This window comes from Piliocolobus tephrosceles, chromosome 4 (assembly GCF_002776525.5).
Source record: "Piliocolobus tephrosceles isolate RC106 chromosome 4, ASM277652v3, whole genome shotgun sequence".
Taxonomy (NCBI): domain Eukaryota; kingdom Metazoa; phylum Chordata; class Mammalia; order Primates; family Cercopithecidae; genus Piliocolobus; species Piliocolobus tephrosceles.
Window position 1 is genome coordinate 74,552,790 of NC_045437.1, and position 27,411 is coordinate 74,580,200.

The window sequence follows — 27,411 nt, forward strand, 5'->3', positions numbered from 1 at the left end:
CCTTCCTTCCTTCTTTCCTTCCTTCCTTCCTTCTTTCCTTCCTTCCTTCCTTCTTTCCTTCCTTCCTTCTTTCCTTGCTTCCTTCTTTCCCTATTTCCTTCATTCCTTCCTTCTTTCCTTCCTTCCTTCTTTCCTTCCTTCCCTTTTTCCTTCCTTTCGTCTTTCCTTCCTTCTTTCCTTCCTTCCTCCTTTCCTTCCTTCTTTCTTTCCTTCCTTCCATCCTTCATTCCTTCCTTCCCTCTTTCCTTCCTTCCTTCTTTCCTTCCTTCCTCCCTCCCTCTCTCTTTCCCTCCCTTCTTTCCTCCCTCCTTCCTTTTCTTTCTTTCTTTCTTTCTTTCTTTCTTTCTTTCTTTCTTTCTTTCTTTCTTTCTTTCTTTCTCTCGTTCTTTCTTTTTTTTTTTTTTGACAGAATCTCACTCTGTTGACCAGGTTGGAGTGCAATGGTGAGATCTCAGCTCATTGCAACCTCTGCCTCCCGGGTTCAAGCGATTCTCCTGCCTCAGCCTCCTAAGTAGCTGAGAATACAGGTGCATGCCACCACGCTCAGCTAATTTTTGTATTTTCCATAGAGGCATAGAGGTGAGGCTGGTCTCGATCTCCTGACCTCATGACCCACCCACTTCAGCCTCCCAAAGTGCTGGGATTACAGATGTGAGCCACCTTGCCCTGCCGCCCATTTTCAAGTTCTTGCAAATTTGTCCACCCAGAGAGGACATAGTAGCACATTTAATAATTAAGAGAAAACTTGGTTTTCAGGAACTTTGTCATCTGAGCTTGATAATTACAAAGGGTATAAGAATTCATTTTATGGTATGGTAGGAAAAGAATAGCACTACTGAAAATGCTCAGATGATTAATTAAGTGTTCTTATTTGTAGGGACAGCCTCCCATTTTTCTCTCATGTGATGTCCAGCAGGCGGTTCTGACCTGACTAGTACACATTCTTTAACAGCTAGAGACAGAGCACTGCTAGGCGGCAGACACAGACCTATGCCCCAGGCCGTAATGGTGAGACAGGCATAATCCCTGATCATGGAACCTATGGGGACAAGGCAGTCAATAGTTTAAATACACACAATATTCATAAGTTACAATAAATTAAACAAAGGAAAGACGAGGAACTAAGAGATAGCCTAATTGGAGGATCTCATTTAGATTGGGAGGCTGGGGAAAGTCTCCATGAAGAAGTGTTATCTACACTGAAACCTGAGAAAAATTGGTAGAAGTCAGGCCAAAAGTGGGAGAAGGAGCATTTCAGACAGAGGGATCAACCTTGTGGAGGCCCCGTGGTGGGAGAGAGCTTAGAATTGAAATGATGTTAGGGGCCACCGCAGGGAAACTGGAGACACATAAGTGATGGGAGCTTGGCCAGGACCAACTTCCTATAGGCATTCCAATTGCAATTGCAATTTATAAGTTTTTAGCAGATAAATCATATGGTCGAACTTAGGTCCTAACACATCTCTCTACTGCTAAATAGAAGAATGGATGCCACTTAAGAACGGATTCAGTGTAACAAGGGCAAAAGTAGAAGTGAGGAGACCAGCTCTGAGGCTATTGCAGTGGTCCTGGTGTAGGATGCGGGTGACTTGGACTTAGGTGGTGGCAGCGAATTGAGAGACCTGAGTAAAACTGTGAGATGTTTTAGGAGTAGAACTGATAGGACATATGGATCAAGTGTATATACAGAGTGAGAAAGGGAAATGGGACTCTCATGTTTCAGGGTGTCTGAATTGGTTTACTGCTATTTGGGGGGATCAGAAGAGTTCAGGTCTGACCAGTTTGCAATTGAGTTGCTTCTGAGGCATCCAGTAGGAGGACATCACTGGATACAGGAGTTAGGAGCTTAGATACACACTCGGGAGAACTCGGCACAGGTGGTATGAAAGTGGTGGGCTGGTGAGATTACCTAGGGAGAGAAAACACGGAGAGGAGTCCCAGGGCTGAGCTCAGACCTCTGAACAGAAGACGGAGTCATGGAGAAACCCAGAAGAGTGAGGTGTCACAGGCAAAGAAAAATTGGATGCTGGGGAAGGAGAGGGGTTTATCTCACGAAGAGAGATAAAAGCAGCTGGGACCACATGGAGGTAATTGTTGATGCTAATGAGAGCAGAGGGCAAGAGTGGAAATGGAAGGGAGCCACTGAGCTGAGAATGGGATACAGGAAAGAAACAGCGTTCTGCGGTCAGCCTAGTGAGAAACATGGCTCTCAGAGAGCACAGAGAGAACAGCCAGAGGAGCGCACGGGCCCAGTGGGGGTGTCTGACTGGTTGTGTTTTCTGTTGGAAAATATCAGAGCTCCTCTGTCTGTTAGGGAAGGGTCAAGTAGAGAGGGCAAGGGAGAAGATGCTGGAGTGAGGAGAGCCAAGGCCCTGAGGCCACCTGATATTGACACTACACAGGACCTGCAGCCCAGACACTTTCTAAGCAAGCCTCTTGCCTGGGGAATAAAGAGCTGAATTTTCCAGTGACTTCATGGGCACTGGGGTCCTATGGCACCTCTGAGGGGAAGCGGCAAGAGAAACAGATGTTCTTTCTTCACTGTAGAGGGAGGAAGAGGGAAGAAAAAGATGAAAAAGGGAAGAAAGCAGGAAGGAAGGAGAAAGTAGAAAACAAAGACGGCCAGTTTTCTCCCCTCCCCAGGTGGTCAGGATAACAGTGAGGCTGAATCCCAGATGATACGGGGGTGCTGCAGCCTCTCAGGAGGGCCATCTCCTCCAGGAAAAGCCTAAGACTTACCCACACTTAGGAGGTTTTCATCAAGCCTTGTCTTTCCTGCAGACCTCAAAGTCTTGTCAGTCCAGAGAAACTTCAAGGGCAGCAGCCAGAATCCTAGGGCTGAGAAACCTGACTTTCCTCTCTTTGTACCTCCCAATTCCCCACCTGGGTCCTGAGTCACAGGGGATTGTGTGCTTTCAATGACCTATGGCAAGAGCATTTTCCCTTCCCATCAACTCAGTCGTGTTTCCTGTAGTGGAGATGTGAGCATGGGGAGGGAGGAGCGGGAGAAAGAAGGCTTGCCCTGGCAGTATTCATTCACTCTCTGAGGCATGATACTTGATTACCAGTCTTTTTAACATGCATGACAGCAAATGCTAATATTTGCCACAGAATTTTCTAGCCCTCTTTTAAATCCATCTACAGTATTAGGCTCTTTGACCCCTAGAGGTAGGGAATGCCACAGGCTGACTTCATGCTACTGAATGTTGTTGCCTCCTCTATAGCAATAAAGCTTTTCCTGAAATATAAAGCATAAGAACAAAGAAAATTCCAGATTTCTGGGAGTAAATACTACAGTTCATTAAAGCACCTGCTTACTTCATACAACAAGCTAGCAATGACTCTCCAGTCTCCCACGTAAAACTCCAGTTAGTCTTCTGTGCATGAGATGTCTTTTCTATTGTGTTTGCCATTCTTGGCTCATTGTTCTAAAGGGGATATTATAAATAAAAACAACAACCATCCCTGGTTAATATGCTTATTACTTTACACATCTTTCTCAACTTTTTCCAAACTTACTGGTAGACTAGAGAGAAAATAGGCTTGAGTTCCATTGTCTAAAGGTATGACTATTTTCTTTCTTTCTTCTTTTTTCTTTTCTTTTCTTTTTTTTTTTTCAGATGAAGTTTCACTCTTTTTGCCCAGGCTAGAGTGCAGTGGTGCAATCTCAGCTCACTGCAACCTCTGCCTTCCAGTTTCAAGTGGAAGGCAGAGATAGCTGGGATTACAGGCGCCTGCCACCAAGCCCGGCTAATTTTTGTATGTTTAGTAGAGACGGGGTTTCACCGTGTTGGCCAGGCTAGTCTCAAACTCTTGACCTCGTGATCTGCCCACCTCACCCTCCCAAGGTGCTGGGATTACAGGCATGAGCCACTGCGCCCGGCCAGGCATGACCATTTTCTAATGTTTAGGAGGCAGGGAGCTTGGGGTCAGTATCTAAAACTGTCGGCCAGAGGAGGGGCAATCTTGAAGTTCAAAAGCAGGAGGCACCCTGGATCTCCTTCTCCAGAGCTTTAACATCCCACCTCTCACTGCTTCTTGTAATATCCATTAGAGTTGTAAAAACCATTATCCAGTATAATATCTTTTAAATTGTTATCAAGGAGTCACTTAAGAAGAGTGGGCTCCCTCTGCTCCCTTCCTGCCCCTCCCAGATGGACCGGTGCTATTTGTTAGGATGGCTTTGTTCCTCGTTGTTCAACTACACCTGGCATAGTGCTTTGCTCTGTCATAAGGCCATTTCAAAACACTCTCTCTTTGTAACATAAGCTTTGCTCGTGCTGAAAACTTGCCTTTCATTTGCTCTCCACAGCACTTGTCACACTGCATAATATAACCTAGACAATAGCGGCATACAAAGAAATAGCAACTGAACATAACCATCCACTATGGAACCACTAATGAGTGCCCTACCTTTTGAAGGTTTCTCACAAACTAATGTGTAGACAAGGATAAAGGGCAAGGCTGCAGGAAAAGTCAATAGAACCTCACAATGTGAAGACTTAACCTCTGTTGCTATCAACTCAGATTTTCGAGTTGTATCAATAGCCAGAACCTTCTCTAGAACCAAGTGCCACATCAGAGCTTGGCCAAAAAAAAAAAAAAAAAAAGACAGAAAGAAAGAAAGAAGAAGAAGAAGAAAAAAGAAAATTGCTTTTTCTCCATGCTGAGTGAAGATATAAACTTACAAGTCATAGTTCATATTGAAGGTTGTTTCACATTTTCTAAATACTAAGAAGACATTAAAATCAGTATGATCACATGAAATCAGCTTAGTTTCATAAATGTGTAATGAAAAGAAGCAATTTTGTTGTAACCATTTTTAAAAATTACACAAAGATAATATCTATGGTTTATGCTGTTTCTGCCACTTTGATCAGTATTTTTATTTCTTGGTATATTAGGTTAATGTTTAAGGTCCATTCTGTGTTTCAGCTTATGAAATTAATGTCTAAGTGCCAGCATGAGGCAAAGCAAACCTCACACTGGAGTCTCCCTTGCTTCCAGTGACTGGAATCAACATATCCAGCCATTCACAGAACACTTCTCAAATGTCAAAATAATGGCGTTTGTTCTCCTAATGTTTGTTGAGGGCTTACTATACCAGGCACTGCCCTAAATGCTTTGATGCACTAGTTTTACCCTCATGATAACTTTATGAAGTAGTAAATATTAGTAGCCCCCGATGGTTAGATGAGGGAACCGAGCCTGGAGATGGTAAGCAAGTTGTCCAAGGTTGTAGCATGATATTGCCTTCGGAGCCCAGGCTCATCTTGACTGATCCCCAGCACTGCCTCCATGACAGATCTGTGCTGGAATGGAAGAATAACCTAAGAAATACACATGGAGAATATTGAAATTACATGGCTAAAGAGGTTGATAGTTACAAATAATTGCAAAGCCAGATTTGTAGACAGATTTCCCAGTTCTGCCTACTGAATGTCTGTGTTCCTAGCAGGTTCTCCTTCTTCTGGAGACAAAATGCACTCCCCTCTCCACATCCCTAATGTGGTTATTGAGGGCCTCAACATACTCACAGGACCCAACACCTCACTTCCTGCCCTGGCTACAGGATTTGGGGCCAGGGACAAGCACCTTCACTATTTCATTTAGCAAATATTTAGCTGTTGGTGTGAGGGACAGCCAAGGGAGCAGCAAGAGATGCTGCTGAGGGGGCTTGGCTGGGGTTGCGAGACCCTAAAGGGCCTATAATTCAGTTTTGCCAATTTCACATCTTTAACCAGGGCCAGGCATGAACGCAAAACTCGAAATTTATGTTCAACTTTCTAGTATGATTTCATAAAGCAAAACAAAACCGAAGCAAAAAATCTCATTGAAGACCATATAAGAAATTTTCTTATATGCAAAGTATCTTGAAGTAGAATATTAACTAGAACAGAAGTTTTTCTGGTGGGTTTTTTTTTTTTTTTTTTTTTTTTTTTTTTTTTTTATGGAGTCACACTCTGTTACCCAGGCTGGAGTGCACTGGCGCAATCTCAGTTCATGGCAACCCCCGCCTCCCGGGTTCAAACCATTCTCCTGTCTCAGCTTCCCGAGTAGCTAGGACTACAGGGGCACACCACCATCTCTGGCTAATTTTTAGTAGAGACGGGGTTTTGCCACTTTGGCCAGGCTGGTCTTGAACTCCTAACCTCAGGTGATGCACCTGCCTTGGCTTCCCAAACTGCTGGTATTACAGGTGTGAGCCACTGTGCCCAGCCAATTAACTAGAACAGAAATTTTATTACCTTCTATGAATATACCTCTTTTTACTGTAAGGCAAACTCATAGCTTTGCTGCAAGTTCGGAACAAAATTTTGTAGAAAGGGCTCCTGATAGCTAGCTATCAATCCCTCTTTTAAAAATGCTTCACAGGGTCTTCCTCTACATCCCCTGGCTGCCAACAACTAGACAAGTGAGGTCTTCCTGGGCAGTGAAGGGCTATGCATTGAGGTACCTAGAACTATCCATACACTATTCATTTAGTAACATTGGTTCTGCTGGGAGAGATCCAGAGAAAAGCAAGGACCTGGTTCCTGACTACAGGCAGTAGATGGGAAAACAAGGCAGGCTTTTGTGGCCTAACTAGAGAACAATTCCAAAACAAGATATATGATTAAGAGTGTTTGGTTCTGGCTTTCAGTGGATTCAGGGTTAGAGGAGTACTTTAGGCATGAAAGTTGCTTAAAGACAGGGATATAATTTTTGGATGATTATACTAAATATCTATCTTTAGCAAGAAAGCTGCGTAATTTTACCTCCTACATTTAGGAAGAGTGTGGACAGGGTAAATTGGCTCTTTGTAAATCAGCTAAGGGCACTGGGAATGATTTACCATGTACTCAAGGCAAGCTCATTTCCCCTCTGGGCCTCAGTTTCCTCATCTGTAAAAGATGAGTTTCAACTGGAAAATTTTGTGGGTTTCTGCCACCTCTGCCATCCTGAGGACAGGTACTCTGGCTGTATCTGCATGCACAGCAGTAGGCCAGGTCTGCAAACTGGTCCCGTTTTTGGAAGAATCTACTCAGCAGAAGAAGGTGTACACTGACTATGCCCTGACAGGCAAGTGATAAGGACATTTTTCAGCCAAAGTTCCTGGGGTTATTTTCATATAATGCTTACAGCAACCTTTCCTTACCTTGGTACATCTTCCCTGAGGGGCTTCATCAAATTTCAGGACAGATGGCATCCCTCACTTTTGCTAATTTGAAATCCTAGCAACATCTTTACGTTCTCTCTATTCCCCATCACAGAAATAACAACAAAGCTTGGCCCAGGCTGCAGCAAACTTCAGAGACGAAGCTTCCGGTCTAACACGGGGTCTAACACAGGAGAGGATCCTAAGCGCCCTGGCAAGGAACAGTGCAGGGGAGCTGGAGGAGGGTCCCTGTCTCTATCAGCTTCAGGGCACCATCAACCTCAGGCCTGCCTAAGGGCACCTTTTGATTCAGAGGAGTGGGTTGCTAAGAGGAGGGGAGGCATTTCTGAATCCTAACATCTCTGCTCGGTGAATGTTTTCCAAATAAATGCTCTATTCTCTTGCCCAGTAATAATTCCACAGCCCTTATATATATTTGTGAACAATCACACCTGTTGACACTTTGATAGTCACAAGAAAAACCCTGAAAGATGGAAGGAGAAGCCATTGAATTTGTTTGTGCTTTTAGTTATTTCTGAGAGAAAGGCAGCATTGCAGCAATCCATTAAAGCCACGTACCACATCAAAGCTAAAAAGCTGTCACATAAAAGCACCACCTGTAGCCACTCCTTTGAAAGGAAAGTCCTTGGCAAACAATGGCCTGAGTGAGCCAGTTTAATCAGGCAGGAGTCAAGACCACTGAGACATAAATTAAGCATTCATCCTTGAGTAGCAGCCAAGCAGCCAAAGCCCCCATAATCCCAATTAATCCCATTTTGTGCGGTTGCCCTTGGGCCAAGGGCAGCGGGGAAGGGAGTCTGCACACGCTGGTTCCGCATCAGCTCTTTACCTTTACAGGGGGTGGGGCTGTAATAAAGGAGAGCACCTATGCAAGTGTTCCTGTTCTGACGTTGGAGCAATCAGAGCCTTCCCCCGCCTGGCTTCTGTGATCTGTCAGCAAGAACTTACTTCAAGGGCATCCTACACTTTTGGAGTTAGGTGCTTGGGCTCCTTTGAAGACACACATGACTCTGTTTCATTCTCCTTTGTTTGTACAACTAAACTGACTTCCCATCACCCACTCCTGCAGTCAGACTGAATGAACAAATGCTCTGCAATCTCCCTGGAACTCATTTTTGCCATTGATCCTCTGTTCTGATAGAAAAGTTACCTAGTTTCCTAGGGATAGGAAATTTCCTTCCAGAGAGCAGCAATTCTGTCTGCGGAGTCAGCCTGGTGAGGCTGCTGCTTACTTCTCTCACACCTTGTGGGAACGACATGGCAGAGTCTGAGCTCTGAAAACACCCTCCCCTGGGCTGCAGATTCACTGTGCTCAGGCCCTCGGGTCCCCTTCCCACTTTATGAGAATCCCTCACAGGTACCAGCTGAGTGCTAAGGGCTCTGTGGTGGAGACTGCTGCATAACTGGTCACTTCTGGCCACCAGAAATCTTCCCTTCTTTGGCCACACTAGTAGGCCTTGTCTCCCAGATTTCCTTGTAGTTGGAGGGAAATAAGATGACATGGAACTAGGTTTTCCCAGTAGAATGTGAGCACAAGTGATGTGTACCACCTCTTGCTTGGGCTCATAAAGTCCTCCTGGACATACTCGTCCACACGCTTTCCCCCATTCTGTCTAACTGAGATGGAAATGCCTCCTCTCCTCTGCCCTCCTCCAAGTGTTCTCCTGGAAGACAGATTTTAAAGGTCCCCATCAGCCTGAGTCCCAGGGTGACTGTCTGGAGCAGAGCCCTGCCTCCCAGCCACATCTCTGTTTGTCTACATAATTTTTCAATTGCGCTATAATGTGAGGTGAGCAAGAAATAAACTTCCATCGTGCTGAGCAACTATATGTTTGGGTCTATTTATTACTTCAGGTTGACCTACCCCTAACCATACAGGCTCAAAACACGTCGGCCTCCTGACACTCTGTAGGCTCTACCTCCAGACCACCGATCCCAGGACACAGGTCAGGAGAAAAGGAAGAGAGGCCAAGGTGACCAGGGCTTCTGAGCCCAACAGAAATTTTTGCACTCTGGGCTTTAGAATCTCCCTGATGACAAGGGGCCTCTATTCTAGTAAGTCTCTGTCCACAGTGACCCTTCCTGGGTATGAGTACTTTGGTTCTTGGCGGGCTGGCTCTGAGGGTTCTCCATTCAGAGGACAGTCCTTTTTGGCAGTAGGCTCTGCTGAGTCATACATGACTCAGGCCTATGAGTAAGCCCACTAAGACTGATGGAGAGAAGTAATGACTCTTTGCAGGAATTGGGGCTGAGAAGAAATCTGCATGCATTCTACTCACTTCTGGGAAGATGGAAAAGCACTGCAACTTTTCACTCCAAATCAAATGTAGGAGAATGAGGGTCTGTGGGCTCTTGCTTTCACTGCAATGAGTCCTTGTCACTTGAAGTTTGTTTTTTGAGGAGTGTCAAATTTAATTTCCAGACTTCAGTTGTTTAAATAAATTTGATAAAAAGGAATAAAAATTGGCTGAGCATGGTGGCTCATGCCTGTAATCCCAGCACTTGGGAGGCCAAGGCAGGTGGATCACCTGAGGTCAGGAGTTCAAGACCAGCCTGGCCAACATGGTGAAACCCTGTCTCTACTAAAAATACAAAAATTAGCCAGGTGTGGTGGCACAGGCCTGTAGTCCCAGCTACTCAGGAGGCTGAGGCAGGTGAATCACTTGAGCCTGGGAGGCAGAGGTTGCAGTGAGCCAAGATCGCGCCACTGAACTCTAGCCTGGAGACAGTGCAAGACTCCATTTCAATAAAATAAAATAAAATAAAAATAAAAATTATGCTTCCCATTATATTTATCTTTGAAGATGCCAGGCATTACATTTTAAAAAAGAAAAAGAAATAGATAATATTAACAGTCTCATGACCAATATACTGGTATCATGAGATGAGATTTAGGAAATCTAATTAGCATCAAGAATAGGACAAATAGGATATTGTGCACTTCCATCAATGTTAAGTTCAAAGAAAAACCACCTGTATTTCAAGTAGATAGGGCTGTTTTCTTTGAAAGAAAAAATATATACTACGATTTGAAAGAATCAGACTCGTTAACAGGCAATGTAGAGAAGATACACGTATGATAAAAATCGTCATTTAAGAAGAAAGTGTTTTACTCAGACTCATTGCTGCTCATTTTAGAGTTTTTCCAAACTCTTCAGTTGTTGATTAGAAGTTAGAAAGTAAGGAGAGAGGCAGTCTGCTCCTACAGAAAAGTCAGCTCCCTCTAGATACATAATCCAGTTTATCTTGTAACATTGCTGTTGGAAATGTAAGTTTGGCAGTTTCTAAAAAAAATTATATACTTACCATATTACTCAACAATTGTACATTGAGAATTTATCCCAAATAAATAAAAACTGATGTCCACACAACAACCTGTATACAATTGTTCACAGCAGCTTTACTTGCAATAGCTAAAAGCAGGAAACAACTAAAATGTCCTATAATAGGCAAATGATTAAACAGACTGTGGTATGCCCCTACCATGGAATACTACTCAGTAATAAAAAGATAACCAACTATTGATACATGACACAACTCAGATGAATCTCAAGGACGTTATACTGAGTGAAAAAAGTCAATCTTGAAAGTCACTGTTATTGTACGAATTTGCTGTATGAATACTGTATGATTCCATGCATATAACATTCTCAGAATGACAAAATTATACAGATTAAGAATAAACTAGTCATTCTAGGGGTTAGGGATGTTGGGGATGGGGTAAACTTGCAGAAAAAAATGAGTTCCTAATTTCCATTTCACATGCCACAGGTAATTTTTAAATTAAACTCTTAATTATTTCTAACTCTGCATTTTCATGTGTGATAAATGTCTTTGAAAAAGAGTAACCAGCCAGGCACAGTGGCTCATGCCTATAGTCCCAGCACTTTGGGAGGCCGAGGTGGGTGGATTGCTTGAGTTCAGGAGTTTGAGACCAGCTTGGGCGAAACCTTGCCTTTACAAAAAATACAAAAATTACCTGGGCATGGTGGCCCATGCTTGTGGTCCCAGCTACTCAGGAGGCTGAGGTGGAAGGATCACTTGAGCCCAGAAGACGGAGGTTGCAGTGAGCCAAGATTGCGCCACTGCACTCCAGCCTGGGCAACAGAGTGAGATCCTGTCTCAAAAAAAAAAAAAAAAAAAAAAAAAAGAGTAACCAACATCATTTTCAGAATAATAGCAATGCAAAACATCTTTTCCTATGTGAAGGAGTAGTCAAATTATCTCTTTTATTTGGGGAATTCAAAAGTGAGGCAGACACTCCCAAGGATAAATAAGACAATCTGTTGGAGAGTGGGAGAGAAATAGTAGAATGCCTGTTTCTATTTATTGCATATCCTTTGTATTTAAAATATCTCAGAGTCGGCCGGGTGCAGTTGCTCAGGCCCATAATTCCAGCACTTTGGGAGGCCGAGGCAGGCGGATCACCTGAGGTCAGGAGTTCGAGACCAGCCTGGTCAACAAGGTGAAACTTTGTTCTCTATTAAGAACAAAGTCAGGCATGGTGGTAGGGCCTGTAATCCCAGTTACTTGAAGACTAAGGCAGGAGAATCACTTGAATCTGGGAGGCAGAGGTTGCAGTGAGCCGAGATCACTCCACTGCACTCCAGCCTGGGTGGCAGAGTGAAACTCTGTCTCAAAATAAATAAATAAATAATATATATACACACACACACATACATCTCAGAGTGTGTTTTATAATATATATGATTTATTAGCTTCATAGTACCAGGATAACATTGACACATGTGAATATGGGGATACAAGCTCAAAAATGTTTTCCTGATGGGAATGTGTGATCCAGGGAGTGGTGTGCCTAATGCCAGCCATCAGCCCATAGGATCTAGCTCAACCATCTCATTTTTTGATGTGTATGGTCAGCATTTGACAGCTGAAGCCTTTTCAAATATTCTCTGGTAGAATGTAGATTGCTTTTTTTAATCTGGAGGGAAACTGCACATGTAAGTTAAAATGGGCAGCAGTGTGTTTGGAAAATGTAAGACAACTGGGTTTATATTCTTTATCTCCAACTCACCCCTGAGACCCTCCAAGTGGAAGAGAAACAGATGTTGTTTCTGACATCTAAATAGTCAACCGTCTCTCACTAATTTAGTTACAGATAAGAAAGCATCACTTCTTTCATTAGAAAATTCAACATTTGGACAAGCACAGTGCAGTGGCTCATGCCTGTAATCCTAGAACTTTGGGAGGCCAAGGCGGGTGGATCACCTGAGGTCAGGAGTTTGAGACCAACCTGGCCAACATGGTAGAACCCCATCTCTACTAAAAATACAAAGTTAGCTGGGCATGGTGGCAGATGCCTGTAATCCCAGCTGCTTGGGAGGCTGAGGCAGGAGAATGGCTTGAACCTGGGAGGCAGAGGTGCAGTGAGCCGAGATCGCCCCATTGCACTCCAGCCTGGGTGACAAGAGTGAAACTTGGTCTCAAAAAAAAAAAAGGAAAAGAAAATTTAAGAGTTTTTCCTTTAAATATCTGTATTATTATTATTATTTAGAGCAAGGCAAAATTGCCTTTGAATATCTTATGGTGAATTGCTATGGCTGTTGCTTTAAATCTAAAGGAGAGAATATTCCCTGCAAAGATGTAAGGAAAGCACTGTCTGTTGGTCCTCTGTTTGCCCTCAACTGTTGGTATATGTGGCAGGGAGTCCTGCTTTTGGTCTTCTTTTCTTCTCACCCAGCTTTCATTTCCTAGGTACTCTCGTCAGTTTTTACAGTTGTGACTGCTTCACTATGGTAACAGGGTAAGGCTCTATCTCCAGACAGATCATGCTCCTGCGCACTCCTCAAATGCAATTGCCCACAGAGCATGTTCCATCAAGAAACAAGCACACCTCCACACTCAGAGTGAACTCAATATCTTGCAGGCCTCCTCATTTCAAACCTACTCCTTCTACTATATTCCTCATCTTTGTCTGTAATTTACATGTTCATCTTAGCCAGAAATATGGTGGTGATCTGAAATTTTTTTCCTCTGTCTTGTATTTTACATTGTTAAGTTTTACTTTTTTATTATCTCTAAATTCCACTATGCATTAGACCTATGTATATCAACATGGATAAATCACAAAAACATAATACGAAGAAAACAAGTTTCAAAAGCATACGTGAGATGATATGTAAAATTCTAAATATACAGAAGAGTAGTATATTTTGTTTGTGGATACATACTGCGTCTAAAAACTAAAAATCATGTATGGAGGCCAGGCGCAGTGGTTCACGCCTCTAATCCCAGCACTTTGGGAGGCTGGTCAGGAGTTCAAGACCAGCGTGGCCAACCCTGTCTCTACTAAAAATACCAAACTTAGCTGGGTGTGGTGGCATGAGCCTATAATCCCAGTTACATGGGAGGTTGAGGCAGGACAATCACCTGAACTCAGGAAGCGGAGGTTGCAGTGAGCCAAGATTGTGCCACTGCACCCCAGCCTGGGTGACAGAGTGAGACTCCATCTCAAAGAAAATAAAAATAAAATAAAAATAGAAATCATGCATGGAAATAATACACTCAACCTCAGGACAGTGATGGCCCCTAAGGAGGAAGGAAAGGAGTAAGAATTGGGGATAAGGCTATATCTCTTTTTAAAAAGTGGAAACACGTTGACACGTTCATTCTTGGTTATAGTCAGATGGGTGTTAGTCATGCTATTTTGTGAATTTTCCTGTATGTTTGAAATATTTCAAAATTAAAACTATTTTAAGGGCAAAAAATCTTAATTCCTCCCCTCACCTCCCTATCCATAGTGAAAGGGCCTCGTTCGGGTCCTCACATTTCTCCTTGGATTACTACAATAGTCACACTGTTTTCCCAGCCTCCATTTTCACTTCTTTTTAGCCTATCCATCACATTCAGATAAAATACATATTGTAAAACAAAAATTGGAGCATGTTATACCCATTTGTGGCCCTTTCATGGCCTATATTCATTAGCCAAATCCATAAAAATGCTGCAGAACAAAAGACCACAAAAATCTCAAGTGCATGCAACAATAAGCATTGATTTGGCCTATGAATCTGAGTGGTCAGCTGAGCTGACCTAGACTGGGCTTGGCAGGGGTGAGTTGACTCTGGTCCACAGTGCTGTTATCCTGCTAGCCTGGGCAGGCTCCTCTAGTGGTGATGGCACACATGTAACTAGGGAAATGGAAATGCACAAGGCCTCCTAAGGCCTAGGCTTGGAGCAGGCACACCAGCACCTACACCTCATTGTATTGGTCAAAGCTAGTCACAAGCCTGTTGGGCACAGTTGCTCACACTTGTAATCCCAGCACTTTGGGATGCTGAGACAGGTGGATCACTTGAGGCCAAGAGTTCGAGACCAGCCTGGAAAACATGGTGAAACCCCATCTGTACAAAACTTACAAAAATTAGTCAGGCATGGTGGTGTGTGCCTGTAGTCCCAGTTACTCTGGAGGCTGATGTGGGAGGATTGCTTGAACCCAGGAGGCGGAAGTTGCAGTGAGCCATGATCACACCACTGCACTCCAGCCTGGGTGACAGAGCAAGACCCTGTCCCAAAAAACAAACAAACAAACAAAACCCCAAACCCTAAAGTCAAGAAGTAGGGCAACATATTCCATTTCTTTAGTGGTAAAAACTACAAAGTCACATGGCAAAGGGTATGGCTGCACAGAGGAGTGAAAATTTGGGGCCGATAGCACAATCTTCCATAGACCCTAGCATTTAAGGACAAATGTCCTTCCTCAGCAAGGCTCCCACAGTACTCTGCAGGCATCCTGAGTCAGCTGTCCAGCCTCATTTCTGTCATCACATCCTTTATTCCCTATGCTCCCGCCATTCTGAACTATCTGCATGTGTTCCGCTGTTTCTTATCCCTCTGCCTTTGCATATGTTATTCCCTCTGTCTTCACCAGGCAAACACCCACTTATTCTTCATGGCCTTAACTCAGATTTTCTTGATCAACTCTTTCTCACGTGGATCAATTTTCAGCTTCCATCTTCATCCCAGCAGAATCAACCACACCTCCTCTGTCTTTGTCTTCACTGTTTCTTGAATACACAATATGGAAACTCAGCACCACTCTTTCTAGACTATGAATCCTTCCAGGGCGGAAAATATATTTTATCATATTTGCATCTTTGGTACTTGGTACTTTATTGAGTCTCCATAAATATTTGTCAAATTAAATGCAACCTTTTGGCTATTGATTAAACTTCCCTAGTTCTCAGAAACTAAGAAAGGTATGCTGTGAACAGAAGAGACTAAATAGTCCAGTTTCCAAGACAAGTGAAATGCTAGTTGTAAATTTTTGTTTGTTTGTTTTGAGACAGGGTTTGCTGTGTCACCCAGGCTGGAGTGCAGTGGTACAATCTCAGCTCACTGCAGCCTCCACCTCCTTGGTCCAAGCAATTCTCCTGCCTCAGTCTCCTGAGTAGCTGGGACTACAGGTGTGTGCCACCATGCCCGGCTAATTTTGGTACTTTTAGTAGAGACAGTGTTTCCCTATGTTGGCCAGGCTGGCCTCGAACTCCTGACCTCAAGTGATCTGCCCACCACAGCCTCCCAAATTGCTGGGATTACAAGCGTGAGCCACCACAACCAGCCCTCTAGTTGTAAATTAATACATCAATATTCTGCTAAAATATTTATCTAGCTTAGAATCTGATCATTTTCATTTGAGTTAGGGTGGGGATCCAAACATTGAATCATGGAGTCACCAATAAAATGCTGCATATCGGCTGGGCGCAGTGGCTCACGCCTGTAATCCTGGCACTTTGAGGCTGAGGCTGAGGCAGGTCAATCACCTGAGATCAGCAGTTCTAGACCAGCCTGGCCAACATGGTGAAACGCTGACTCTACTAAAAATACAAAAGTTAGCCAGGCATGGTGGCAGGCACCTATAATCCCAGATACTCGAGAGGCTAAGGTATGAGAATCACTTGAACCTGGAGGGCAGAGGTTGCAGTGAGCCAAGATGGTGCCACTTCACTCCAGCCTGGTCAAAAGAGAGAAACTTCATCTCAAAAAAAAAAAAGACGCCGCATATCCTTAGAAGGTGTGGTTTCGGAGCTGGCTGATCTTACTCATTATATTACTAGGCAGTGCTCGGTAAGGATAAAGGAGACTAAGGTTTATTTGCCTTGTGAAACTGCACATCAGCAGGGTGTGCTAACGAAATCAGAGGGCAAATCCCTGACCACTGTGCTAATAGCTAGAGTCACCTACCCCCAATTCTCGGAAGAGGCCCTAGAATCAGACTCTGATTGAGGCCTTTTCCACTGTTTCAGGAGAACAAAGGGACGGACTGAATCCAGGATCGTCACACTTAGGGGTGATGTGCACCAAACCATTCTTTAAGGCATCATTGGGTTTTGTGTTCAAGGACAGCCCCCAGGCAGAAACACTCTGTTGTTACACCACTCAGATTCATAAACAACCAGAAGACTGAGTCAGTTAGGGACAAAAGTGAGCATGAGCATAGAAAATGCATCTAGAAACAATGGAATCACTGTTGTTTGTTTGCTTGTTTATTTGGAAGAGAAAATGCAAATCAAAGAACAAGAAAACAACTCTTTAGTCAAGCAAGAAGCACAAATGTCACCTCCAAGGCTTAATATATTTAAGCGAGAGCAAATTCCAGCATTAGCAAATGTTTTACTACTACCGGGAGAGAGGACTAGCTGCTTCATCTGCTGATTCCATTTCTAATTTTCTTAAATTCAGGAAAATGTGCAAAATGACTTTATGCCAATATCACATGCTACAAAGCAGAGTTCATTTGGGTGGTTCTGGCGAGAGGTTGTTCATGAATGTTGTTAATGTACACTAGGAGACATCTGATGTGAAGTTCATAATTGAAATGTTATGAGCAGTTTAGCATATGGATCCTTCACATCCACTTAATTGCCAGTTTAGTAATAATTTTATGTAATGAGGCATTATTAATAATACGTGAAATACTAAATTGACGTAATGCCCTAAAAACGTAGTATGACATTTGCCACTGAAAAAGCATTATGATTCCAGGTGTCTTTACTATGATTTCAAAAACATATGTGATATTATGTAAAATATTAAATCAGTCTTTAGAACAGCTTGGTTATGATGTATTTCAAATTCATTCTCCAAATTATAGTCCATTTTTGACAAAAAGTGCAGAACTTTGCTTTCACTTGTGGACTCGCATTTCAACTGCTGCTCAAAGCTCTTGTGCCATTTGATGTTAGCCATCCTGTTCTTCCATGGCTGAGGGGGCATCTGATATGGCAGAGAGGGAAGCCAGACAGAGAAAAGTCAGATTTGTTCATGATCAAGCATGAAGAAAAGATGAGGAAACAGAAGCCAAATACTTGCTATTGACAGACTCCTCAAACTTTCATCACACTTCAGGGACTGTTTTTTTGCATCTTTGTACAGTTCTTAAAACCTTATGATTGGAGCCATGCTTATCATTTACGAGGCCTGAGGGAAGAGTGCAATTGGAGGCCCATACACCATATGTTTACATATTTGAAAGTTATAAGTGAAACTAACAAACTAGTAAATAAACTAGGATCTTTTCTACCTTGACAATATTCCATAATGGCAAAATGGAAAAACATGTAAAAAGCTTTGTTTTTTATATGACTTAAAGTTATATCAAACACGAAAGACAACCGAATGATTGTCTTCGATTATTGTGTGTGTGGGAGTGTCCCATTGTTGGGCTGGTAAAATTTGAATGGGTAACAAGATAAAAACAGACATAATTCATTAAAAAGTAAAATTTAGCCAGTAAAATTTCTTTTTTTATTTCAACAGAATTATTAAAGATGTTGTAATAAACATTTTAACATAATTTATATTCTATTAATGGCAGTGACCTAAATGAATAAAAAATAGAAAGTATATAGCAAGGAAAGTCTAATATATTTTTATAACAAGTTAAATATTAAAATATTATTTTTATATATGTTTTCTAAAAATTATTTTTCTTCTAAAATACTCAGAATTATTTGTTAAACTTAAGAGGCAGACTGAAAATTATAAACAGTAAATATAAAAATTGTTAGTCTCTCTACTTAAGCAATGCTGAAAATTTGGTGGTTTTTTCTTTTTCTTTGAGATAGGATCTACTCTGTCACCCAACCCAGAGTGCAACAGCAAAATCATGGGTTACTGCAGCCTTGACTGCCTGGGCTCAAGCAATCCCCTACCTCAGCCTCTTGAGTAGGTGAGACTACAGGTGTGTGCTGCCAAGCCTAGCTAATTTTTTTTTTCTTTTTTTGTAGAGATAGGATTCCACTGTATGGCTGGCCTCAAACTCCTAGCTTCAAGTGATCCTCCCACCTTGGCCTCCCAAAGTGCTAAGATTACAGACATGAACCACTATTCCTACCCAGAAAACTTTAATATTTTGAAATTTTAATTAAATTTTACTGAGTATTTTATAAAGATAAGACTATTTCCAGTTATAGAATTCAACCTCCATTTATATTATTCCAGTTATAGAATTATTATTCCAGTTATAGAATTTTATTCCAGTTATAGAATAAAATTATAGAATATTATTCCAGTTATAGAATATTATTCCAGTTATAGAATAATATTCCAGTTATAGAATTATTATTCCAGTTATAGAATTCAACCTCCAGTTTAAAGAACAGGCATCACGCTTCCACATATATGTCTAGACAAATATCTGTATGTATGTATGTTCTTATATATATATGTATAAATTAAAGAATCATATAAACTATTTAATATTGCAAAACATTCTAAGCTACCACGTGCAACTATTAGAACTACTGCAGTACCTTGTGAACCAGGGCATGGAACTCAACTGGAACACGAAGAGAAGTAAGAAAGTGGATGCTTAGCATTACTGGAAACAATATTTCATAATATAAGAGTCTATTGCATTCATGCTGACAGGACGGATTTAACAAGTTAATTAATTTGTCTTTTCTCTTACTAAGCGCTTCAGCCACTTAAGTTCCTCTGCACTCAAAAGCAGAGTCCATCTCTGAATCTAGCAGTGGCACAACCCACAAGTTTTCTCAGCTTTGGGATGCAGTCACCTTTTGTTTTGAGGACATAGGGCAAACCATATAGAAAAATGTGTCTTGGGCTGGGCGTGGTGGCTCACGCCTATAATCCTAGCAATTTGGGAGCCCAAGGCGGGTGGATCGCTTGAGCCCTGGAGTTCAAGACCAGACTGGGTAACATGGCAACACCCCATCTCTACAAATTTACCAAAAAAAATTGCCAGGCATGGTGTTGCATGCCTGTAATCCCAGCACTTTGGGAGGCTGTGATGGGAGGATCGTTTGAGCCCAGGAAGTTGAGGCTGCAGCCAGCCAAGATGGCACCACTGCACTCCAGCCTGGGTGAAAGAGCAAGACCCTGTCAAAAAAAGAAATGAAAAGAAAAGAAAACTGTGTCCTGGGGTCAAAAACGTGTAAGTCACATGAACTGATGTTTAGGGGTTCGGGTGCCCTATGTCAGCACTGAGCACAGATGCCGAGTGTTCCTTAACTTAGTGTGTTTGTTCACATGCATACGTGTTTCATTGTAGGACCCTCTAAAGTACAGGTCCCAGAACAAGGCCACCTCTTGCCTGGCTCTATGTGCAGCACAGCATGTGATGCTCACACACAGAAGGAGTTTAATAAATGTTGCTTTCACACCAACTAATAACACTGCTTCATAGACTGTGAAATTGTCCCCTACATAACTTTCCTGTTTGAGCTAGACTATAGCTCAAGCCATCCTCTAGCTATGTCCAAGGCTGGTTCAGCAGGCTCACATAGATGCTGCCATACTGTTAAAGCATTGAAATACCTCCATATTTGTTAAACAGTAGTTGTCCTAAACTCCAAGAGTGTCTCCCACCTCCAAGTATCCCCTCCTCCGTTCCCTAAAACCCCTTCCCAAGAACTCCACACAGACTCTCTCCAGCACTCTGCTTCAGTGCCTAAGTTCAATATTTTTTATATCATCCTTGTACACGTCTTATAGCAAGGCAGACAAGCACAGGTGAAAGAGAAAATGCATTAACACTGTGCACACTTGTATCAAATAAATATATTTTAGAAAGCATGATTACTTGATAGTATATTTCTGGATGCACCAATGTATCTGGATAATAGGAGAAGAGATGCCCTTTCACTGTAATGTTGGCTGTTGAAATCTGATTCCAGGTCAGCTAGGAGAACTATTTCCATACCGACAGATGCTCAATGGCTTTTGACAAGTGAATTGGTGGCCTTTTTCCAGTTCCAAATACCTAGATGTCTAAATCACTAAAACCACTGTTCTAAGTTGATGTGTGATCTGATTAAGGTTCTCGTTGGGCTTTTTGGCTCCAAGTTCATAAACAAATGGAAGTGGAAACGGAGACAGTCTATAACATATTCTGGTTCTAAGGTAAAACTGAGTGCCTAAATGTGCTCAGTACTAAACCATTTTGCAGAAAAACCTAGAATTTAACCTTCATAAATTTTATTTTGGCACCTTTTAAAAAGTCTGCAACAAAATAATTGGTTATTAAATGTAGCTGAAATCACTTGTTTTGATTTCCAAACCCCAAGTCAGTCTGACTGCTCCTAACCCCAGGTTGAGGGCAGCCTAGGATTTCTTCTAGAACTTGGCCCTGTGTCCGTAGTTCACTTATTATGAAATTGATTCAGGCTTTATGTATTTTGACAATGTCCATGTTCAAAGGAAGATCCAAGTTTGGTGGGTCCTTAAGCTCATACAGTTTGGAAGTCTCTCCTTTAGAAAAAGAATACAAAATCATAAATTTAAAATTGTTGGGACTCCAACAGCTGCAGCTTACTGCAGAGTAAGCATTGGTAGCCTCATGGTAAGCCCATCTCTGTCTAGATGGCTCTTCCCTGTGTAGTAGACACCAATGACCATGGAGCGATCATCTTCTGTTCTGCTTCTTGGAGGTTGTTTTTTGTCGCTGTTGCCTACCTTAAGGGAAATACAAGTTGGGCAAAAATCTAGGTTTATGTAGCAGGAGAAAATGGATTTTCTGTCATTTAAAAGAGATCTGACTAATGAGCCACTCCTGCATAAAGTCTTGATAAAATGTAAGCTGTGTGGCCGTATGAAAAAAGGGTAGAATTTGGGCTGTTTTCTTCAAACTTAACATGGGGATAGATGGGACTCATAGCTGAAAAACTTTTTCAAATCAACGCTGCAGTGAAAACCCCTGTGTATTTTGGAATGGTAAGGGACAGGGAACGGTCAGGTTATTGTACAGTGAATGCCTTCCCTCCCTTATTGCACCAGGCAAAGCAGAAGCTGCGGGTGGGAACTGACATTATCATAGCCTCTCTCAGAAATTTTAGGTGAGAAGTTGTTTCTGAAGGTTGATTTCTACTTGGTCTTAAAAAGAAATACTATCATTACAATCTTTCCTCTTTCTAGGTTTATGGGAGATAATGGTTTTGAGAGTCAAATGGAGTCTCCATTGGCGCAGTGTGACATTATAAACAATATATATTTGATCTCAGCTCCTGGTTCCTGGCAGAGAGCCCGTAAAGCCATGTTTTTTCCTAAGTAACATGGATATTATGAACATTTTTTATTCTAATATTTGCTCTTTGACATTTTGGTCTTTGAGCTCCTACATCCCTTGGAATTTCCTGGGTGACAGGAATGCCTTTTGTCGAATGAAGTAACTCTTGGTGGGCTCCTGGAAAGTTTCAGAATGGAGACTGCTCGCTAGAAAATCCAAACCATGATTAGAAGCTTGAAACCTACAGCTGCATTCCCCATCCTCAGGGAAGGGGAGAGAGGCCAGAGACTGTGCTGCTAATCGATTGTGCCTATGTGATGAAGCCTCCATTAAAATTTCTAAAAGGTGGTGTTTGGGGAGCTTCCAGGTTGGTGAAGGCATTCATGTGCCAGGAGTGTGGCGTAATTCAACTCCACAGGAACAGACGCCCCTGTGGTTGGGATCCTTCCACACCTTATCCTATGTTCCTCTTCATCTGGCTGTTTGTATCCTTTCTTATATTTCTTAGAATAATAAACCAGTAAATATAAGTGTTTCTCTGAGTTCCATGAGCTGTTACGGCAAATTATCAAACCTAAGGAGGGGGTCATGGGAACCTCTAATTTGTAGCCAAGTTGGACAGAAGTATGAGCAACTGAGGGACCCACTGCTTGTGATTGACCCCTGAAGTGGTAGCAGTCTTGTGGGACTGAGCCCTCTACCTATGGAGTCCCCACTAACTCCAGGTAGTGTCAGAACTGAATTGTCAGACAACCGGTTGGTATCTGGAGAGTTGGAGAATTGGTTGGTGTAGAAAATCCCAGGCTCTTGCTGTCTGATTGTATTGTGAAGTACATTTTTGGCCAGAATTGCGGACATCTGATTCCCTCAGAACTGCTGGCAGACTATATCCCAAAGTGGAAGCCCGGGGCTGGGTTGATGGTAAGCAGGTCCAATGCTTACTTTCACAGAGCAGCAGATACCTTCGCTTCTCTCAGGTTCAAGAGCAAGCTGGCTGTGAGGCTGTCAACTGTAGGGCAAACTCTTTCCCAGGCCTCCCCAGCCCCAGTCCAGTCCCTATCATGACCAACTCTTGGCTCACTGATGAGGGCGGAGGCCTTAGGAGAGGGATGTAGTCAGCCTTTAATGAGTCAGCAGGGAAGAGCTACGGAAATACATTGCTCAACTTCACTCTCCTTCCACCTTCACGTCTTCCCATCCTCTCGCTGATCTCACAAAGCAAATGATGCTGCAGCCTCCTGTGGAAGTGGGATGGCAAAGGAATCCACTGGAGCAGCCACACAGGTCAGCCTCTGCAGGCACAGAGCAGGATGCAGGACAGCAGGAGTCGGCCTGGAGAGACAAGCAGAACATCAACAAGGAGATAGGAACCAGGCTTCTGAGCAAGACTTCTGAGGACACTTTCGAGAGGGAGACTGGGCTGGACACAGTGGCTCATGCCTGTAATCCCAGCACTTTGTGAGGCCAAAGCAAGCAGATCACTTGAGGTTAGGAGTTCAAGACCAGCCTGGCCAACATGGTGAAACCCCGTCTCTACTCAAAACTACAAAAATTAGCCGGGCATGGCGGCATGCACCTGTAATCCCAGGTACTCAGGAGGCTGAAGCGGGAGAATCACTTGAGTCTGGGAGGTGGAAGTTGCAGTGAGCCAAGGTTGTGCTACTGCACTCCCACTCCAGCTTGGGCCACAGGGTAAGACCCCATCTCAAAATAAAGAAAGAAAGGGAGACTGACTTTTCACCATTTTTTCTCTTCTTTGAAAATCAAACAAATCTTTACTTGTTTAATGTCAGGCTTCTGTTACATGCAGCCAAGTGCAATTCAGACACCCTGCCAGTCTCCAATCAGATATACTGAATTATTAAGTAATTTTCTGCTCCTTTCAGTGTACTAAACATTTTTTGAATAATTTGAATTAATGTTAGATACATCTTAAAAGAAATTCATTCAGATTTATTTTTAAAATTTAAAATTATCATAATTTAATTGACACAGTAGAAACAAGCTGAAATTCAATACTTTCTTTCCTTCCTTTTTTTTTTTTTTTTGTTTTTTCAGATGGGGTCTTGCTCTGTTGCCCAGACTGGAGTACAATGGCATGATCACAGCTCACTGTAGCCTTGACTTCCTGAGCTCAAGTGATCCTTCCACCTCAGCCTCCTGAGTAGCTGAGACCACAGGTGCCTGCCACCATACTCAGCTTTTTATTTATTTTTATTTTTATTTTTCTAGAGAGGGGTTCTTGCTATGTTGCCTAGGCTGGTCTCAAATTTCTGGGCACAAGTGACCCTCCCAGCTTGGCTCCCCAAAGTGCAGGGATTACGGGCATGAGCCAACATGCCCAGCCTAAAAGTCAATAATTTTTCTCTTATCTGCATATTACTTGATGACAACCCAAAGTTTTTCTTCATTTTTCTGGCCCATTTATGATAGCTCAGTTTGTGAATAAATAAGATCAAATTTGTAAAAGACTATCACTTAAAAGATATACTTTTCAAATAAAAAAATTTGATTTCTAATGTACCAACTTGTAAAAAGACTTGATACCTGAAAAATAATTACAAAAATATGGCAAGAAACAGAATAACACCACAATTACTCTTGTGATTAAGTCAAGTCTGTCTCAAAGACAAAATGAAACAGCTTTCTCATAGCTGCAAAAACAAGAAAAGATAGCATATAACAGGTTACATAGGTATCTATTTATGTTTCTATTAGTATGACACATTAGATATTACTGAAAAGCCATACAACTTTTCAGTACCATCTAAAATGTTTAAATATTAATATTTTGACTATACTAGAGAAGTTTACCACTTAAAGGAATTCTGGTGAAATTTTGAGCACAGAAATAATTAACTTTGAATGTAATTGCTTTATAAAATTGACTTCTCTTTATGAACTTCTTATGGAGCAACTGTCCAGGGATAAACCTGTGGTTTGTGACCAATCAGAGCCCTTACTTAGAGGACTGTGAAAGACTTCATACCTCTTTATAGACCAGTTAGCATCTGTCAGTCTCACAGTCACCAGGGGCCTATTTAATTGCATCTTTAAACTCTAAAATGTGGCTGTCTATGCTCAGAAAAATGAGGTATGGATGGGGTGACAGCACTTCAAATGGTGGGGCAGGGGCAGGATCTGCCTGTGTCAGGGGCATTCAAGGGAAGTGCAGACAGAAAGACTCCCCATGCCCATGGCCCTTGGCCTCAGAAACTGATGAAACTGGGTTGACCTATCACTACAGTTTAACAACATGAAATTTTCCCTGGAATTCTTATTGTATTATTTTGTGCAAACCTTGTTAGGCACATTGGATTTCACTTCATAAAATGTCTCTTAAGGGATATCTAGCAAACAATGTAGTTTTGTTGCCATTTCAATGTAGCCACATGTGGAAAAGACATTATCTTTGGTCACCAATTATATTACACTGCTATAAAGAACTGCCTGAGACTGGGTAATTTAGAAAGGAAACGGGTTTAATTGACACATAGTTCCATATGTCTGGGGAGGCCTCAGGAAACTTACAATCCTGGTAGAAGGCAGAAGGGAAGCAAGGCACCTTTTTTACAAGGTGATCGGAGGGAGAATGAATGCAGGAGCAACTATCAAGCACTTACAAAACCATCAGATCTCATGAGAACTCACTATCATGAGAATGGCATGGGAGAAACCACCCTCATGATCCAATTACCTCCATCTGGTCTCTCTCTTGTCACATAGGGAATATGTGGATAATGGGAATAACAATTCAAGAGGAGATTTTGGCTGGGGAAATAGCAAAACCATATCACCAATCTTTCTCTTAGAGATATTGTTTGGGCCAAGGTTATACAGGAAAGACTGACTAGCTATTCATCTATTTATTTTTCTTCCTCCACGCCCAGCTAGACTATTGTTCCCAGCTTCCCTTGGAGTTAGGTGCAGCCATGTGATAAACTTTGCCCAGTGGAACGTGGGCAGAAGCCATGTATACTACGTTAGGCCTGGGTCATAACAATCCTCCCTTCCCTCTATTTTCTTTGTATGTCAGCCCAACATGAGGATCAAACAGAGGACTCTAAAATGGAGCCACTAGCTGCAAGGAGCCTGGGTCTCTGAAAGACCCTGTGGAGCAGAGTCTCCCTGTTAACCCTCATTGAGCTCTGATGTGAACTAGAAAAACAAACAAACAACAACAAAACCCATAGATGTGTTACACCACTAAGATTTTAGGACTATTTGTTACAGCAATTAACTCACCTTGATTAATACATCTTATGATCTTTATATGAAAAGAATACTATTATAATTATCTTCTTAATTTATACATACAAATAAAAATAAAGGCACAAGAGATGTGCTGATCATTACAGGAAAAGTCTAGAAAATGTCTGTTCCCTAATGACTTTCACAGATGTTAGCATTTAGTTCTATAGTCTTATAAATAGTAGACTTCATTTTTGGTGGATAAATGTCATAAAAACTTAGGGCTAAGTATTTATTTCATTTGTTTCCTTCACCTGGAATCCATTTTTGAAAACCTTTCAGTTTTCAGAAAGTTTTTCACTGACCAAATGATCACATCAATATGTCAGAATACAAGGAGGGGTGCCTTGTCACTCCTCCTTAGGGAGGAAAAAGAAAATTGCATATGGAGTTTTTCATTATTTTAATTTTTAAAATCTATTCTTACCTTTTGTTACAATAAGAATAAATGCTTGTGCCATTGGCACATGCCCACAAGAAATGCTTTTCTGATGTTAAACACTAATTATGGCATTTATGCAATACTACCATGAATATCTTGCTTTTAAAATATATGCTCAGTATATTCAGATAAACTCTCACTTGCATAATTTGCCCTTGGAAATGGCTTATTCCATCTCAAAGTGTCTTTAGTCACCCCAATCCTGCATTATTCTATTTGACCAAATTAAGAATGTTTGGCTCGTAAGCATAGCCTCCAGTTATTTTTCTCTTAGATGCTTTCACTATACTATTCAGAGATTAGTTTTCCCCACACAGAGTCATTGAACTCAGTCATCTCCAAATAGCTAAAACAAAGCAGTATGGATCAGCTCCAGGTTCAATGGTCACACTGTAGGAACACAATTCATTTGTTAATTAAATGTACACTAGCTACACCACTGCCTCCTGCTAGCTTCAAATTTCTGTTTGTGGGAACTCTCGGCTTGTCTAAGGAATGGAAATAAAACACACCTCCCTCTGCTCTTGCTAAATAGTCTTCCTTGGAGCTTTTCTCCCATGCCGACTTTTTAAATGTTTGTAAATTAATCTAGTGGAATTTTTCTGAATGTCAACTCCTCCATTTGTTTCCAAAAAAAATTAAAAACATTAAATCAATAATTTCATTTGATAGTAACACCAGTCTAGTGATAGCAACCACCAACTACTACTTTATGGTTCTACCCAGAATCTGCAGATATCAGCCTACTTTGAACACAAACTTGGAGACAGATGTTGTCCTGGATATGGCTCAAGTCTGTGCAATAGTGAGCTCTTCAAAGCCAGGGACTGTATCTATTTGATGTATAACAGCACCTGGTACAGTCCCTAGAACACAAAAATGTCTCAAAAAATGTTTTGTTGAAAGAGGGAAGTATCAAGAGATAAGGCTGCAAAACTTTCTATACCATGTAAAAAACTTGGACTTCATCCTGGAGAAATTAGTAATTTTAAGTAAGGGAGGTACACAAACAAATGTTCCTCTGGAGAGAGCTTCCTTTGGCAGCATCTGTTAGATGCACTGGACCCTAAA

The 27,411-nt window shown here is 41.9% G+C and overlaps 1 long non-coding RNA gene across 1 annotated transcript in view; it reads left to right on the forward strand.

The window, feature by feature from the left end:
- The first annotated feature begins 1,912 nt into the window (after positions 1–1,912).
- LOC111544408 overlaps positions 1,913–27,411 on the forward strand; it is a 79,971-nt gene continuing 54,472 nt past the window's right edge. Inside the window, exon 1 of the long non-coding RNA XR_002732155.1 lies at positions 1,913–2,087. This is a non-coding gene — a long non-coding RNA (uncharacterized LOC111544408). The remainder of the gene's footprint in view (positions 2,088–27,411) is intronic.